Raw genomic sequence first — 9179 nt, 5'->3', positions numbered from 1 at the left:
CCGCCATGTGGAGATTAACTACTGCTAGAAACGACCCATTCAAATTTATCTGTGGTTGGGCATGTACATTTATATTGATATAAGATTTTAGATTAATGAAACATTTCGTTAATATAAACAGAGCGTTATAATTTTTAAATTTTTTATTTTTTTTAATTGCTTTCCATAAATATATAAAATCGTAGACTGTGTGCCATCTCGGTTCCATGGTGTAATGGTTAGCACTCTGGACTCTGAATCCAGCGATCCGAGTTCAAATCTCGGTGGAACCTGTCATTGTTTTTTTTTTTTTCAGAAGTGCGAAGTTCATTAGCTGATTTCTCACAAACACTTTACAAAGTTGTTTTCGCTTTATATATATATATATATATATATATATATATATATATATATATATATATATATATATATATATATATATAGCAAATCCTTTTAGTAGTTGCGTTCCTACTCACTGTGGTATCTTATTCCACCAACCCATCTTACAGTATCTCACAGAAGTGAGTACACCCCTCACTTTTTTGTAAATATTTTATTATATATTTTCTTGTGACAACACTGAAGAAATGACACAATGTAAAGTGTACATTTTGAGTGTACAATACAAGCTGAGTGTACAGCTTGTATGACAGTGTAAATTTGATGTCCCCTCAAAATAACTCAACACACAGCCATTAATGTCTGAACCTCTGGCCACAAAAGTGAGTACACCCCTAAGTGAAAATGTCCAAATTGGGCCCAATTAGCCATTTTCTTTCCCTAGTGTCATGTGACTTGTTAGTATTACAAGGTCTCAGGTGTGAATGGTGAGCAGGTCTGTAAAATTCGGTATTATCTCTCTCACGCTCTCATACTGGTCACTGGATGTTCAACAGGGCACATCATTGCAAAGAACTCTCCAAGGATCTGAAAAAAAGAATTGTTGCTCTATATAAAGAGGGTGTAGGCTATAAGAAGATTGCCAAGACCCTGAAACTGAGCTGCAGCACCGTGCTTAAGACCATACAGCAGTTTAACAGAACAGGTTCCACTCAGAACAGCCCTCGTCATGGTCGACCAAAGAAGCTGAATGCACGTGGTCAGCGTCATATCCAGAGGTTGTGTTTGGGAAATAGACGTATGAATGCTGCCAGCATTGCTGCAGAGATTGAAGGGGTGGAGGGTGTCAGCATGGCTGTCGTCCCAGAAGGAAGCCTCTTCTAAAGATGATGCACAAGAAGGTCAGCAAACAGTTTGCTAAATACAAGCAGACTATGGACATGGATTACTGGAGCCATGTCCTGTGGTCTGATAAGACTAAGAAACGTATTTGATTCAGATGGTGTCAAGCTTGTGTGGTGGCTACCAGGTGTCTTCCTTACAGTCAAGCATGGTGGTGGGAGTCTCATGGTCTGGGGCTGCATGAGTGCTGCTGGCACTAAGGAGCTACAGTTCATTTAGGGAACCATGAATGCCAACATGTACTGTGACATACTGAAGCAGAGCATGATCCCCTTTCTTCGGCGACTGGGTCGCAGGGCAGTAACATGATAACGACTCCAAACACACCTCCAAGACGACCACTGCCTTGCTAAAGAATCTATGGGTAAAGGTGATGGACTGGCCAAGCATGTCTCCAGACCTAAACCCTATTGAGCATCTGTGGGGCATCCTCAAACGGAAAGTGGAGGATCGCAAGGTCTCTAACATTGTTACGTCCAAGGACGTTTGTTTTAGTTTTTTTTCCCTTTCTTCCTGTTTCCCCTCTCTACTTCTCGCAAGCAGGAAGTAATAGGTACCAACTGACCCCAATGATTGGTGAGCTGATGTGATTGGAGGAGGAGAGGAAGCTGTGGCGATTTAAGCTGCACCCTGGCACAGAGTGGTGTGTGTAGGCTGTGTTGTGAGGCTTCTTTTCCTCAACCCTAAAAGCATTGATTTGAATTCTGATTGAATTTCTCACAATGTGTTATTGGGCTAGTCATCTTGTTGTACAGGTTGCCTATTATCAGATAACCCATTTTTGTTGCAAGTTTACTGTTTTGCATATGCTTTTATCTCTTGACTTATTAAGTTATTGTTAATTCTTTGGGGAGGGATTTGTAGAGAGGTGGGTGCCATTTTTCTTTCATATATTGTTTTCTCTTGTTTAAGCTAGTTAGGGAGTTAGTTTAGTATTGTAAATTCTGTTTTGTTTTCTTTTGTAGTTAGTCTTTTTCTAATAGTTAGTGGGTTTATGTTTGTTATTTTGGCCTTGCCCCCTCTTGAAGCCTTGAAATCCTCCCACATTTGAAAAATAAAAGAACTTGTTTTGGTATTGAGTTTTGGTCTTTGTAAAGCCCTGGGTTTGGGACTTGAACCTCGTTGCCTCCACACATCACACCAGTTTTATTCTGTTTTATTCTGTTACTAGCAGAGCATGATCCCCTTTCTTCGGAGACTGGGCCGCAGGGCAGTAACATGATAACGACGCCAAACACACCTCCAAGACGACCACCGCCTTGCTAAAGAATCTATGGGTAGAGGTGATGGACTGGCCAAGCATGTCTCCAAACCTAAACCCTATTGAGCATCTGTGGGGCATCCTCAAACGGAAAGTGGAGGATTGCAAGGTCTCTAACATCCACCAACTTCATGATGTTGTCATGGAGGAGTGGAAGAGGACTCCGGTGGCAACCTGTGATGCTCTGGTGATCTCCATGCCCAAGTGGGTTAAGGCAATGCTGGAAAAAAATGGTGTCCACACAAAATATTGGCACTTTGGGCCCAATGTGGACATTTTCACTTAGGGGTGAACTCACTTTTGTGGCCAATGGTTTAGACATTTATGGTTATGTGTTAAATTAGTTTGAGGGGACAACAAATTTACATTGTTACACAAGCTGTACACTCACTACTTCGCATTGTAGCAAAATGTCATTATTTCAGTGTTGTCACATGAAAAGATATAATAAAAAAATTACAAAAATGTGAGTGGTCTACTCACTTCTGAGATACTGTATTTTAAATACATATTTCTCTTATGTTGGTGGACAAAAAGTAATTGGACATTAGCTGCTGGACTGTTTCTTAACCATCAATGTATCATAACCCCACAAATTATAGCTTGGTGTGGCAATTTAATCATGAGGTTTGTATCTATGAAGCAGAGGCACCGCTGTGAGTTGAAATAGTGGAATTTAGTGACCCCAGCTAAGGTGTGTGAAAAGCCCTATGAGCACCAAAAAGGTGTCAATGAAGTAGACAATGAATAATAATAATAATACACAGAAGGAAAACACAAGGCAGGTTCTGTATCATGGATTAAAATTGTTGGTACAAACCTGATACCCTGTCATCTGTGTGCCTCAACAGAGATTCCCACTAAACTATGATTTTTCAGTCTTCAACTGTCCACTTTTGTTGAGCCTGTCCCCACTGCAGCATCAGCTTTCTGCATTTGGCTGCCAGAAGTGGAACCTGGCATGCACTTCTACTGTCAGCTTCAAGCTTGGACAGGTTTTGCATTCTGAAATGCAAATTATTCTCACTATAATTAAGCAGAGTGACCATCTGAGTTATTCTGCCACAAACAATCATGCCCCAGTCAAAATCACTCAGCTCACATTTTCTCCATTCTGGTGGAGCCAAAAACTGCCAGATGACTGGCTTAGAAAATTGTACAAATCAGTATGTGTACAAGTGTACCTAAAAAGTGTCAGTGAGTGAATAAAATGAACACACATGTTTAGTGATAATTCAAGCTACTATGTAGTCCACATTCTTCACAATACATGTGGATGTTGCAAGCAGACAAAAAGGCATACCACAGTATACCACGTAGTTCTAATGATGCTTGATGACATTTCGGGCACTGCATTTTGTGAGTTGCTATCAGGAACGGTTCCTTCTATTTCTAAAACAAAAAATTGGTAAGGATGCAGTGTCAAACAGATGATAAATAAAAATAAATGCAGTTATATAGTCTTTTCAAAGTTTATTCTTATTATTATTGCTTTTCTGATTGTGCTTGGTATATATAATGAAATTCTGTTTGATTCATTCTTTTATATTCATTATATGGCTTGTGCATGTCAATAATCTTAAGTTCTTTGTGTTAAAAGCTCTTTGCAGTTAGTTAATTAAATGATTACTTATGAGGTACTAAAACAGTGATGTGGATGCAAAAAGAGGCCCCATTAACTTACATTAACACTGCTACAGAAAAGATGGTGTGACACAAAGTTGAATTAGTAATATTGTGTAGTATAGTGTAGTATTGTGCATATATACAGTATATTAAAAAAAAAACCTGGGCTTCCACAAGAATTAGAGACTGCTGTGTCCCTTGCTGTAGACTCCCTCTATGCTATGTGTCTAGTCCAGTCTGCGGTCCTCGTGTAAAAGCAGATATTTGTGTCTACCACCTATACATCCTGGATAGAGACAGGGCTTAACAGTGTCATTTTTTCCTCCTGTAGTCCACCACCATCTCTTTGGTATTAATAACACTGAGCTTAAAGTAGTTCCTTCCACCCCACTAAATGAAGCTGTTGATCACAATCCTGTACTCTGTCTCCTGCCCATCTCTCACACATTCAATAATAGCAGTATCGCCAGAGAATTTCTGAAGGTGACTCATTGATGTGATTTACTGAAAATCTGAGGTATACAGCATAAACAGAAATGACAGGACTGTCCATTGTGGAGCTCCTGTGCTGCACATTACCTGTTCTGGGACACAGTGCTTTAGGCACACAAACTGTCTGGATGTCAGAGAATCTGTGATCTACAACCGAATATAAGTTTATATATATATGTTTCCAGCTGCTGAAGAGATATCTTTGATGTATTGTACGTTTAATGATGCGACAAATGTTCTCTATAGGTCTACAGGCACCCGGACTCTTCTACGACAAAGCCATGTTGTAATAGCTGCAGGATGTGGTTTTGCATTGTCCTGCTGAAATACACAAGGCCTTCCCTGAAATAGACGTCGTCTGGAGGGGAGCATGTGTTGCTCTAAAACCTTTAGATACCTTTCAGTATTCATAGTGCCTTTTAAAACATGCAAGCTGCCCATACTGTATGCACTTATGCACCCCATACCATCAGAGATGCTGGCTTTTGAACTGAACGCTGAGAACACTCCCTCCTATTTAGCCCAGTGAACACGGTATCAGTGATTTCCAACGAGAATATTACATTTGGACTCGTCTGACCATAGAATACTTTTCCAGTTTGAAACTGTCCATTTTAAATTATTCTTATCCCACAGGATACAATGGCACTTCTGGTCCATGTTCATATATGACTTTCTTTTTGCAGGATAGAGCTTTAGTTGGCATCTGCAGATGACACGGCGGATCGTGTTTACAGACAGAGTTTTCTGGAAGTATTCCTGGCTCATTTATTAATGTCATTGACACAATAATGCCAATGAGTAATGCAGTGTCGTCTGAGGGCCTGAAGACCACGGGCATCCAATAAAGGTCTTCGGCCTTGATTTCTCCAGTTTCTCTGAATCTTTTGATGTTATACACTGTACATGATGAGATTTGCAAAGCATTTGCAATTTGAAATTGTTCTTAAAATATTCCACAATCTTTTTACACACTCTTTCACATATTGGAGAGGCTCTGCTCATCTTTACTTCTGAGAGACTCTGCCTCTCTATTACATCCCTTTTATAGCTAATCATGTTGCAGACCTGATAGCAATTAACTTAATTATTTGCTAGATGTTCTCCCAGCTAAATCTTTTCAAAATGTCTTGCTTTTTCAGCCATTTATTCCCCCCAACCCGTGCTCCGTACAGACATGTGCCCCGTACAGACCTGTGCCCTGTACAGACCTGTGCCCCGTACAGATCTGTGCCCTGTACAGACCTGTGCCCCGTACAGATCTGTGCCCTGCACAGACCTGTAGCAGGCATCAAATTTGAAATGAGCTCATTTAGTTGATAAAAGTGTAACATAAAAATGAAATGTTGCTATATTCTGAACCAAGATATCAACCAAAACCTACATACCAAAAATGTGGTGCTTGCTGTAGTTGATAGTTGTAAGGAAATATGTTTGTGCACTGCCATAAGCACCTGGTAATGCCACCCATACTATTCCCATCTTGTCCATATTGGCTCCCTGCAAGTGTTCTCCTATTAGCATATTATTCTATTTACTTCCTCCATGCTTGCCTTAAACTCTTACTCAACTTGTCTTTACCTGTCCTTGCCCTGGATCTTGTCCTATTGGAGCTTAGGGGAGCCTCCTAGCCCCTCAAGTCCACCAGCAATAATACCCAGTATTGTCTTGCACCTCAGCAGTGTCTCTGATGACACAAACTTGTTGGGTCTTGTGTCTTCCACTTCCTACCTGTCTAGATCTTGATTGTACTACAGATTATGTTAATGCTGGATATGCTAATAACTGGAAGCTACAGATTTCTGTTCATCCCATATAAAGCCGAAATGTTCTTAGGCTGCATAGAATAGCTAGCAACCTGTGGCAGTAACTGAAGATCTTCTTCTCCAAGCCTTCATCTTGTTCATGGGTATCTTATACACAAATAGTAGCTTGATGTGGCAACAGTTTTGAGGTACAATATCATTTTGTTAAATCCAAGTGTTGAACCTGCCATTTAAACCTGTCCTCACTAGTGAACTAATCATTGAGTTCCTTGTTGGTATGACTGGCTTTTTATAATAATAATAATAATAATAATAATAATAATAATAATAATAATAATAATAATAATAATAATAATAGAAGTCACTCAAAGTCACCATACAAATACATAAATAAATAAAGAACAGTAAACAACAATAAAACATTATTAAGAATAAAATCAGTTATCTCATATTAAACATAAAAGGAGATTTAAGTGCAGCCTAAGATCATGTGGAATAATCGTTTCTGAAAAAGGTTTTGAGTTGTGTTTTGAATGTGTAAATTCCACAGTCGAGGAGCAGTGCGACTAAAGGCTCTAGTGCCCATAGTGGTTAATTAGGCAGGAGCTGTAATAAGGAGCCTAGAAATGGAAGAGCAGATAGTACAGGAGGGAGTGTAGTACTGTATGAGATCTTCGAGGTATGGTGGAGCAAGATTATGAAGGGCTTTAAAGGTGAGGAGAAGAATCTTAAAATTAATACGGTGTTTAATAGGTGGAATTGTAGAAGGGATGGAGTAATGTGATGCATAATGGGAGTTTGGGTTATAATACGGGCAGCAGAGTTCTGAAGAAGTTGAAGTTTGTGAAGAATCTTTTGTGGCAATCCAGATACAAGTGAATTACAGTAATCAATGCAGGAGGTGAACAGAGCATGTGTAAGGATGGCAGCAGTTTGTGGGGTGAGTTGTGGGTGGAGATGAGCAATGCTATGGAGAAGTAACATGACCTGGAAACACTGTTAATATGTGAATCGAAAAACATGACCCCAAAGTTTCTAACTCTGGGGGTTACAAGGGGTTTCAAGGGGTTTCCAACTCTTTGCGTTTCTGAGCTCTATTGACTGATTCCATGTTCTTTGCCAAGCAATTCTGGCCTTCTAGATCATGAGCCTATATGGATTTTTTGCTGGACTTATAACAAAATATAACTTGAGCTGGTACTTGATCATTCATGTGTGTGGGTCATCTTCCATAGGGCCCTGGTTCTATTAGGGTTTTTTGTCCTGCATTGTTATTGAGATTGGCTTTGGATCCACTGGGACCCTGACCCTGAAAAAGCAGCTACTAAAGTTGAATGAATCATTCTGCCTAAGGTGAGGAGCTCCGAGTCATTACAGCGTTTTTTGTTTTTTTATATATCAAGTGGCAAACAGTCATATTTTGTTGGAATAAGTTATCTTTGTCCTCTGTACTCTGTCCTAATGGCTTGTCCAGTTTTGAACTCAGATTGTCTAATGAATTATAAAACTATACCTTGTTTCAATTAATTAATATTTTTAATTAACCTACACTTAACCAACCACCATTGTCAGGTTTATAGTTTCCATAATGGAGTTTAGCAATTATGAGCTGTAAATTTAATTAACTGAAATTCTCTAACTCTATTCTGTTTGTACATATATACAAAAGTAATAGAATTAATTATTTGCATTAATCATTATGTCAACTGTGTCATACTGACAGCTGTCATGTCATGTCATGTCAACTGTGCATTAATCATTATGTCAATATTTGATAATATAGATGACATCATTGGGATCCATAAACGTAAGTGCATGGATAATAATGAAAAATATTTAAACACTTTTATTGAATTAACTATTATTATGCAGATAATATTTCATTACAAAGTAAGTAGTTAATGGTAGCCTAGTAGTTAAGGTGTTGGGCTAACAATTGGAAGGTTGTGAGTTCGATCCCAGCTACACCAAGCTGCCACTGTTGGGCTCCTGAGCAAGGCCCTTAACCCTCAGTTGCTCAGCTGTATAAAAATGAGATAATGAAAGTTGCTCTGGATAAGTGCATCTGCTAAATGTAGTTTGTGTAGGTCACTAGATTATGTAGGCCACTTGTTCAGTAGGAAGGTTCTTCTACTGTTACTCAATGACAACACAAACATGTGATATCAGTGGATAAATTCTTTTTGTTGTGCATTACAGTTTTCATCAGTCCAACATTGTATTATTGCTGAATGTCTCTACATATTTGTGGATCACTGAGCATTGTCCTGGTAGCAGTGTGTAAGTGACAGAACCGGTAGGAACGATGTCTGTGTAAGATATCAAATGTTACCAAGTGACAATCAGGCCAAGAATCACAGTTACAGGAGACACAACACAATGGCTACCGTGAATTTGATAATGAGTTGTACATAAGTCATGTTTTTGAAAATCCTTCAGTTTTTAAGGTAATGACAAGTAGTCGATCAGCCAAGGTTTAGTCAAACTTTTCACAGCCAGGGCCCCCTTTAAATGTACAATAAATACAAACCCCCTCACTACAAAATTTGGTATTTATTGCATCCAAAGACAAAATAATTCCTGGAATTTCATTTGACAGAAAACGCAAGTTTTATTGAGGTTTGGTTTAAACCATTCATACAGGCTGCTAACTATAAGAACTCAGTAATAAATATAGAATAACTCTGAAAATAGTTTTAATAACTGGAGGCACCCAGAACACAACTTATTGTCCATGTTATAAAAAACTACTATAACTATAATTCAGAATTAATCATTCATAAAGACGACACTGTCATCAGATTAATATTTTA

The 9179-nt window shown here is 38.8% G+C and overlaps 1 non-coding gene across 1 annotated transcript; it reads left to right on the top strand.

Annotated features, from left to right (window-relative positions):
* The first annotated feature begins 200 nt into the window (after positions 1–200).
* On the top strand, positions 201–272 carry trnaq-cug (transfer RNA glutamine (anticodon CUG)). The gene has a single exon. It is a non-coding gene; the product is annotated as a tRNA-Gln (tRNA).
* Positions 273–9179: the final 8907 nt, after the last annotated feature.

Source organism: Tachysurus vachellii, chromosome 2, assembly GCF_030014155.1.
Source record: "Tachysurus vachellii isolate PV-2020 chromosome 2, HZAU_Pvac_v1, whole genome shotgun sequence".
Taxonomy (NCBI): domain Eukaryota; kingdom Metazoa; phylum Chordata; class Actinopteri; order Siluriformes; family Bagridae; genus Tachysurus; species Tachysurus vachellii.
Note: the sequence above shows the minus strand (reverse complement) of the source record. Positions and strands in the feature narration are given on the sequence as shown.